Source organism: Gymnodraco acuticeps, unplaced genomic scaffold, assembly GCF_902827175.1.
Source record: "Gymnodraco acuticeps unplaced genomic scaffold, fGymAcu1.1, whole genome shotgun sequence".
Taxonomy (NCBI): Eukaryota; Metazoa; Chordata; class Actinopteri; order Perciformes; family Bathydraconidae; genus Gymnodraco; species Gymnodraco acuticeps.
The window spans coordinates 1-9,365 of record NW_022991543.1 but is presented as its reverse complement, the minus strand read 5'-3'; the positions used below and the strand labels follow the sequence as shown (position 1 = coordinate 9,365).

Sequence of the window (9,365 nt, the reverse complement as noted above, 5' to 3'; positions counted from 1 at the left end):
AAACCGAAATAAAGTAACAAAAAAAGCAACTAAATACGCCAGAAACCCGAAAATCTACGTGGTACACATGCATATGTCCCGTTTCTCCATTTCTGGAAGTTGGCAACCCTAAATAGACCATAGCTCCACATTTCATGACACAAAACATTGAATATTAAGTAAATCTAAGGAATTAGCTTCCTAACAAGACATGAGCACTGCAGCAGGATTATATTTGTTCTGTCGGTCATATTCTATGGTACAGTATTCAAACAACAGTCGAAAGCCACTTATGTACACATCACCTTGAGCTAAATGCTAGCTCAAAATGCTAATGCTGCTGATTTGACCACGTTCGACTTTTATAATGTTCATCATTCTGGTGTTAGCATACTAATTAGCAGTCGATGCTAGGCTCATGGTCATTATTTATAGTATTTTTCAGGTATTTTATTATAAAACCAGAGAATTGTTCACATTTTGACCTGATTTTAGAGTGAAATGAAAAGTCAGAGGATCGCCAAAGCTATTAAAATCCATCCTGAGGGTAATATAAATGTTTCCACAAAGTTCTTTGGCAATCCATCCAACTGTTGTTGAGATATTTCAATCGGGATCAAAGTGTTAAGAAGGATTATTAAAAGACGATAAGACTGTCTGTGACTCTGCCAAAGGGAAACAGCGACCTCATGTAACCTTTCTCCCACAGAGACACTTTAAATAACCCAGCAGCAGTTTCTCTCTACAGTGAGACTGGAGGTGGTGCTTCAGACTCTGACCTGATGTGTCTGCTCACAGAGGAGGCCTAATAGCTCTGGGTCTGACACCAGGAGGGGATAAAAAGCCCTGATAGTCTATTGATTGGAGGCGAATGGCCTTTTATCAGGAACCTGAGGAAGAATGAACTATTTCCCTTTCTCTCTCTCTGGCTCTCCTCTTCCTCTTTTCTTCCTTAATCTTAACGTGTCTCTGTCTGTCTTCTGTACGTTTGTTTTTGTAATAATTTGTTTCGCTTCATCTGCACGTCACATTTTCATTTTCTCTGGTGCGAACTAATTCAGCCACTTCTGTCTTCCTGCCAACTGGTAATAGCAGTGTTCGTTTTTAAACCGTTTCTTTCTTCCTGGGCGACGCTGACAGTTATCACTGACTCCTCTGCAATTATGCTGGAATAGACATGAAAGCGATTATTGTGCCACAGCCATCGCTTTCCCAAAGAGTGAGAAATTAGAACTGACTGTGGGACAATAACCAGCTAATCAAGTATCGAGCATACTGTATCTAGTCTTCCTTTGTGACCTCTGGAACGTTCCTCTGCTAACCCTAGCACAGTAACACTTACTCCCTAGGGACTGCTTCTAGGAGTATTGTAAATGGACTTTTTGCCAACATACACATTTGTACACCGTTTGCAGGGATGTTATAGAAGGTGCTAAACTGCTAATGCTAATTCACTCACACCGATGGCTGTGCCTTTGGGAGCAATTTGGGACAAGGACACTTCGGCATGAGAATAGGAAGAGTGCAGGAATCCACCGCCATTCTTGTGTTCAGAGGATGAGCCATAGACGTCCCTTTCTCTGTGCAATGTGTCTTTATTTGTTCTGTTCTGGTAGCATGACCAAAGCCATACATTTTGGTTATTCGTTGTAATGAATACAACTGTAAACTTCTGAACGTGTGGCAGCAAAACAGCCTTGGTTTCAATAGATCTGTGTCTTTCAGCTTATTTGTTTTGGTTTTCCAGCCTACAACCTTACAGTGAAGTCTATGGGCAGCGGTTTACATGTAACATCTTTGATAAAGTCACTTCATGTTTCCATCATCAAACAGCAAGACAGACAAAGTGTGTTTGAGCTGGCGGACAGTGGACGGTTTAACAGCAAATGATTTTGCTGTTGGTGGAGAACAAAACCAAAAGGAGACTTTACAAGTTGAGGGATAATTTGTATATATATATGTCAGGAATGAGAGGCTCTGTGGCGCAATGGACAGTGCATTGGACTTCTAGTCAATCGTTAGAGATATAATTCAAAGGCTGTGGGTTCGAGTCCCACCAGAGTCGTGTTTTATAGGGAGACTGTTGGTGCAGGCTGTAAGGGACAACATTACATTACATTACATTGCATTTAGCTGACGCTTTTATCCAAGGCGACTTACAATAAGTACATTCGACCAGGAAGACACAACCTTGAAGAAAACAGAATCATATAAGTATATCAGGTTTCATAGAGCCAAACATTTCAAGTGCTACTCAACTGGCTTTAGGTAATCCAGTCCTTTATTAGTATAATAACCTATCTATCAAAAGGTTGGAGGTACAATGCAGCCTACATGTTCAGATGTCCTTAGGCAAGACACCTAACCCCCAAATTGCTCCCGGAGGCATGTCATCCACAGGATTGAAGTGTCTGTAAGTGGCTTTGGATGAAAGTGTCAGCTAAATGACATGTCAAGTCAAAATTTCTTTCCAAAATGTCTTTCTCAAAGTGAGCGTTCTGTGTTTGCTTTTAGAAAGTGTCTCTCCTGCTTCCTCTGCAGAGAACCTGCAGTGTTTTCCAGCCTGCTGCTTCTGTCAGTGCTGCGTTGAGCCCATTAGCTTCCTGCTGGACTCTGTGTCCGACTGACAAGTTATCATACGGCTGGAATTACCCTCCTGACTCTGTTTTCTCATGCAAATGACCAGCGCTTACTCTGGTCCTGGCACTTATTACAGCCCGTCTGTAACATGCCTTTCCTGCTGATTCTGCATCGCTGTAAGCTGTGTGTCTCTGTCCCACTTCCTGTCTGGCTTTTCACTGCCATCCTGTCCCTCTACATCTCTTCTCTCTCTCTCTCTCTCTCTCTCTCTCTCTCTCTCTCTCTCTCTCTCTCTCTCTCTCTCTCTCTCTCTCTCTCTCTCTCCTCTCTCTCTCTCTCTCTCTCTGCTCGTCATCTCTCGTCGAATCTCTCTCCTCCTATCTCTCTCTCTCTCTGTGGCTGTCTTATAGAATATTAGGCAGCTCATTCTGAAAACATGATTTCCTTGAGGCTACATGGCATGGCGTTGTTTTTTTTAACAGTACAAGACCCAAGCAACCCAGATATGTCAGATATGAAATAACATCAAACACCTGCATTTGAAACTCCCCTGTCACAACTCCTGTGACCATTTGTTGAATAGTTTCCTACTTTACATTAAAATAGCCGCTATTGTCATGTTCAAAATTCCTCTGCGAAGCAAGGAGTCAGACCAGGCGATAACGTTATAATACAACTGATTTATTTCAGTTGTGATAAGGAATACAAATGCTCAGCTGAAGTTTCTGGAGATCAGTGATCCACAGGCCGGAGCAGTTTCCACTCCAAGCAGTTAACTGTCTCACACTTCCTTCCAGAGCCCCGAAAACTGTCAAAACACATTTCATATACTTATTACAGAATAAAGGTGTCATATTCTGATTGGATATGTGTATTTCTGAGTGAGGTGCTGTAGATTTCTGATTGGAGAACAGGCGAGCCCACGCCTCTTGGCTTCGCCCAGGTCCGACAGGTCCAGTCTTCTTCCCAAGGTCATCCAGGCCCTACACTATACTGACTGTCTGTGCTAAGCTCTGAGCTGCTGGGTGCCTGGCACGGTGCCCTCTCCTGAACCTCAGCGAATAACTCACAATAGTGCACTATCTAAATAAAGTCATTCACTCATAGTTACTAGTTACTTTTTACATATCAAAACACATGATAAGATGCAGTACTGTACTCCACATTTACAAACATTACTTGTATCGTTAGTGAATCTGCCCCACATTGAAATGCTACTACTATGTCTTTGGTGGTTATGAAAACAGGATCATATAATACTATAAAACTTCATCTTAAGTAACATTTTCAATTAAGGACAAGTATTTTAAGTCCATAGAATTTGTACAAAAAATGTGAGTACTTCTTCCAGCACTGCTCAGATTGTATGGTAAGGCCTCGATCTGAAAACATACCACTACTTGTGTTTCTTAGGCATAGTTGTAACCCAGTCAGCTACCAATGCGCTCCACATCTCCTCTGGGAGTGCGTTGGTGTCACTCTCCTGACCTCCATTGCTCTTTACTTTCCTCAATGGGTGGCTCTGGGTGCCTTGACAGACACTGGGGCAGAGAAACCATGGAGATCTCTTTGATTCGAAACGACAGCCGTGACACAACGTGTTCGGGCCGTCAGCCATCACTTCACCTCAATTACATTACTTTCATTTATTCTGTCCAAGTGGACACAGCAAATCTTTGTCGCTCCTCTCTGTCTCGGAGATGTTTCCCTCCGATCTCTTTCTCTTTTCTTCTTCCCCGGTCAAGTCTTCACGAGGAAAGGTCAGAGTGTCTGCTTTGTTCTGTTCTCCTGTCACTGGACACGTCTGCTAGTCAAGCGCTTATTAGCTTTGGCCTTTAGCTCTTTAAAGATCAGGCTCCACCAGCAATCAGACCGACGCTGATTCCTTTTCACCGCTTAGCATTTCTCCTCTGCATCCCACCGCACTTTGTTCAGAGGCAATTCTGACTGGCAACAAAAGCTGTTTTCCTTACGTGAAACTCAGGGTTATATGCTGTAATACATATATAGATATACCTTGTATTAGGTCAACAAGAAAGGGGCAATTTCAAGAAACAATATACTAAAAGTGTCATTACACAGTTTGCTCATTCTCTTTCTGTGAGGTATATTATATATAAGTTTCAGACAGAGACCACTCCAATGCTCCAACACTCATCAGTCACAAAATAGAAAGTACCATACATCATAAAAAGTCATACGAGTCGGATCGTAAAAAGGGTTCAATTTTAGTAGCATTATAACCCTATCTGCCCATTTTATATTATGAGATCAAATTGAAGTATCTTGGGTCTAAAGTTAATATTTTGGTCTGAGTTCTGTTCACTGTGAAAAGACTTGGTTGCATTTAGTAAAAAGGCAACAAGATGTTTTAATTTCACGTGTACAATATTGTGGTTTTATCTCATATAGTATGTCAGAGTGGTTTTAAGAAGGCATTTTAATATGAACTGCTTTAGCTGGAGTTCAATCAATTAATATTTACAACCCATGCTTTTATTCAATGAAGGAGGAAGTCATCACTATTAAGAGACCAGGAGTATGTGTGGCATGATTGACAGGTCAGAACCACCAAACCCATTGTCATACCCTTATACAATCATTTTGCCCGTCTGTCTGAGACAGTACGGCAGATATGCTTAACTGCTGTATCTTAACTTTTGAGTTTTATAAATGTGTTGAGCAGGAACTAAGTGCAAGTAAACACAAACAAATTACCAGAAGTGGGGATTGAACCCACGAGGGCTATTGCCCATTGGACCTTAAGTCCAACACCTTAACCACTCGGCCGTTGCTCGCTTCGAAAGTTGAGAAAAGTTCAATTTTTCAAGCGTCAGCCAATCAAATAATTTGCCAGTATGAGCACTAGCCAATCAAAGCACATGCTTGTGTGTCCGGGGCGGGATATTAATGTTGTTGGTCGAGTGCCAGACTGGCAAGCTTCAACACGACAGAAGCGTGTGGACGATTAGTGTTGGTGAAGCAGAAGTTAAGATTTACCAGGAGTGGGGTTCGAACCCACGAGGGCTATTGCCCATTGGATCTTAAGTCCAACGCCTTAACCACTCGGCCATCCTGGTGAGGATGAACAGCACTTACATACAAATAATCCATGGTCAAAGGTCATGAGAAAATATATTAAGCTCATGGATACCTTAACGGCCCGTCCACACAGCGGCGTGCGTTGACGCTTGCCGGCGGGCGTGTCTGACACTCGACCAACAACCAATCACATGAATCTCCCGCCCCTGACACACAAGCAGCGGTTTGATTGGCTAGAGCTTGTACTGGCATATGATTCGATTGGCTGACGCTTCTGCCGAGGCGTCAAAAGTTGATCATTGCTCAACTTTTGCAGCGAGCCACACCAGCAACGCTCCGCGTCGCTTCCCACGATGCAGTTCGGCTAAAAGTGACGTCACCCCATTCAAAGTGAATGGGCAGAAGCGTTGGAAGCTTCAACGCACGCCGCTGTGTGGACGGGCCGTACCCGTTCAAACTGTGCAAGACACAATGTAGGAAATGGAAACTTAGCGATTAATAATTAAGTGTATTTTATTTACAAACTAAACTCTTTTGTTTTTACTTGTCATTTGCGATGGCCGTTTTACATTTTTTTTTTAAATATATTTATTTGACAGGGACAGTGCACATTGATTGACATTTCTGTAAATGCGCCAGAGTTAGCCAACAGGATATGTTTGTTGTGTTCAAGGGATCTGCTTCTCCCTTCCAGTGCATTTATTATGTCAATATGTCGCTGTATCTGCAGAAGCTAAGAACTTACCAGGAGTGGGGTTCGAACCCACGAGGGCTATTGCCCATTGGATCTTAAGTCCAACGCCTTAACCACTCGGCCATCCTGGTGAGGATGAACAGGAATTAGAGCATCAAATTGATCTATTGTCAAAGGTCATGAGAAATTAAATTAATCGAATGGATACCTTAACCACTCAAACTGTGCAAGACAAAATTTAAACAAAATGTAAAAAAGAGCGAGTAATTATTGACAGTTTTTTATATACAAACTCAACTTTTTTTTACTTTGTCATTTGCTTAGAATTGCTACCGTATCACCGTTTGTTGCGTTGAAGGGACCTGCTTCTCCCTTACGGTACGTTCACACGGTTCCGTTGCGTGCTTCAACGGAGACGCCTCCCATTCACTTTGAATGGGGTGACGTCAAGCTTTGCCGAACTGCATTGTGGTTCCGTCGCATCGCTTTGCCTCCGTTGCTCGCTTCGAACGTTGAGAAAAGTTCAACTTTTCAAGCGTCAGCCAATCAAATAATTTGCCAGTATGAGCACTAGCCAATCAAAGCACATGCTTGTGTGTCCGGGGCGGGATATTAATGTTGTTGGTCGAGTGCCAGACTGGCAAGCTTCAACACGACAGAAGCGTGTGGACGATTAGTGTTGGTGAAGCAGAAGTTAAGATTTACCAGGAGTGGGGTTCGAACCCACGAGGGCTATTGCCCATTGGATCTTAAGTCCAACGCCTTAACCACTCGGCCATCCTGGTGAGGATGAACAGCACTTACATACAAATAATCCATGGTCAAAGGTCATGAGAAAATATATTAAGCTCATGGATACCTTAACGGCCCGTCCACACAGCGGCGTGCGTTGACGCTTGCCGGCGGGCGTGTCTGACACTCGACCAACAACCAATCACATGAATCTCCCGCCCCTGACACACAAGCAGCGGTTTGATTGGCTAGAGCTTGTACTGGCATATGATTCGATTGGCTGACGCTTCTGCCGAGGCGTCAAAAGTTGATCATTGCTCAACTTTTGCAGCGAGCCACACCAGCAACGCTCCGCGTCGCTTCCCACGATGCAGTTCGGCTAAAAGTGACGTCACCCCATTCAAAGTGAATGGGCAGAAGCGTTGGAAGCTTCAACGCACGCCGCTGTGTGGACGGGCCGTACCCGTTCAAACTGTGCAAGACACAATGTAGGAAATGGAAACTTAGCGATTAATAATTAAGTGTATTTTATTTACAAACTAAACTCTTTTGTTTTTACTTGTGTCATTTGCGATGGCCGTTTTTTAATTATTTTTTTAATATATTTATTTGACAGGGACAGTGCACATTGATTGACATTTCTGTAAATGCGCCAGAGTTAGCCAACAGGATATGTTTGTTGTGTTCAAGGGATCTGCTTCTCCCTTCCAGTGCATTTATTATGTCAATATGTCGCTGTATCTGCAGAAGCTAAGAACTTACCAGGAGTGGGGTTCGAACCCACGAGGGCTATTGCCCATTGGATCTTAAGTCCAACGCCTTAACCACTCGGCCATCCTGGTGAGGATGAACAGGAATTAGAGCATCAAATTGATCTATTGTCAAAGGTCATGAGAAATTAAATTAATCGAATGGATACCTTAACCACTCAAACTGTGCAAGACAAAATTTAAACAAAATGTAAAAAAGAGCGAGTAATTATTGACAGTTTTTTATATACAAACTCAACTTTTTTTTACTTTGTCATTTTCTTAGAATTGCTACCGTATCACCGTTTGTTGCGTTGAAGGGACCTGCTTCTCCCTTACGGTACGTTCACACGGTTCCGTTGCGTGCTTCAACGGAGATGCCTCCCATTCACTTTGAATGGGGTGACGTCAAGCTTTGCCGAACTGCATTGTGGTTCCGTCGCATCGCTTTGCCTCCGTTGCTCGCTTCGAACGTTGAGAAAAGTTCAACTTTTCAAGCGTCAGCCAATCAAATAATTTGCCAGTATGAGCACTAGCCAATCAAAGCACATGCTTGTGTGTCCGGGGCGGGATATTAATGTTGTTGGTCGAGTGCCAGACTGGCAAGCTTCAACACGACAGAAGCGTGTGGACGATTAGTGTTGGTGAAGCAGAAGTTAAGATTTACCAGGAGTGGGGTTCGAACCCACGAGGGCTATTGCCCATTGGATCTTAAGTCCAACGCCTTAACCACTCGGCCATCCTGGTGAGGATGAACAGCACTTACATACAAATAATCCATGGTCAAAGGTCATGAGAAAATATATTAAGCTCATGGATACCTTAACGGCCCGTCCACACAGCGGCGTGCGTTGACGCTTGCCGGCGGGCGTGTCTGACACTCGACCAACAACCAATCACATGAATCTCCCGCCCCTGACACACAAGCAGCGGTTTGATTGGCTAGAGCTTGTACTGGCATATGATTCGATTGGCTGACGCTTCTGCCGAGGCGTCAAAAGTTGATCATTGCTCAACTTTTGCAGCGAGCCACACCAGCAACGCTCCGCGTCGCTTCCCACGATGCAGTTCGGCTAAAAGTGACGTCACCCCATTCAAAGTGAATGGGCAGAAGCGTTGGAAGCTTCAACGCACGCCGCTGTGTGGACGGGCCGTACCCGTTCAAACTGTGCAAGACACAATGTAGGAAATGGAAACTTAGCGATTAATAATTAAGTGTATTTTATTTACAAACTAAACTCTTTTGTTTTTACTTGTCATTTGCGATGGCCGTTTTTTAATTATTTTTTTTATATATTTATTTGACAGGGACAGTGCACATTGATTGACATTTCTGTAAATGCGCCAGAGTTAGCCAACAGGATATGTTTGTTGTGTTCAAGGGATCTGCTTCTCCCTTCCAGTGCATTTATTATGTCAATATGTCGCTGTATCTGCAGAAGCTAAGAACTTACCAGGAGTGGGGTTCGAACCCACGAGGGCTATTGCCCATTGGATCTTAAGTCCAACGCCTTAACCACTCGGCCATCCTGGTGAGGATGAACAGGAATTAGAGCATCAAATTGATCTATTGTCAAAGGTCATGAGTA

The 9,365-nt window shown here is 43.4% G+C and overlaps 7 non-coding genes across 7 annotated transcripts; 1 reads left to right on the top strand and 6 right to left on the bottom strand.

Annotated features, from left to right (window-relative positions):
• Nucleotides 1–1,952: 1,952 nt before the first annotated feature.
• trnar-ucu lies at nt 1,953–2,044 on the top strand. Its single transcript is given in 2 exon segments — nt 1,953–1,989; nt 2,009–2,044. It is a non-coding gene; the product is annotated as a tRNA-Arg (tRNA).
• A 3,512-nt stretch (nt 2,045–5,556) lies between these two features.
• On the bottom strand, nt 5,557–5,639 carry trnal-uaa. The gene has a single exon. It is a non-coding gene; the product is annotated as a tRNA-Leu (tRNA).
• A 704-nt stretch (nt 5,640–6,343) lies between these two features.
• On the bottom strand, nt 6,344–6,426 carry trnal-uaa. The gene has a single exon. It is a non-coding gene; the product is annotated as a tRNA-Leu (tRNA).
• A 571-nt stretch (nt 6,427–6,997) lies between these two features.
• Nucleotides 6,998–7,080, bottom strand: trnal-uaa. Its single transcript has one exon. It is a non-coding gene; the product is annotated as a tRNA-Leu (tRNA).
• A 706-nt stretch (nt 7,081–7,786) lies between these two features.
• On the bottom strand, nt 7,787–7,869 carry trnal-uaa. The gene has a single exon. It is a non-coding gene; the product is annotated as a tRNA-Leu (tRNA).
• Nucleotides 7,870–8,440: 571 nt separating this feature from the next.
• Nucleotides 8,441–8,523, bottom strand: trnal-uaa. Its single transcript has one exon. It is a non-coding gene; the product is annotated as a tRNA-Leu (tRNA).
• Nucleotides 8,524–9,227: 704 nt separating this feature from the next.
• trnal-uaa lies at nt 9,228–9,310 on the bottom strand. Its single transcript has one exon. It is a non-coding gene; the product is annotated as a tRNA-Leu (tRNA).
• Nucleotides 9,311–9,365: the final 55 nt, after the last annotated feature.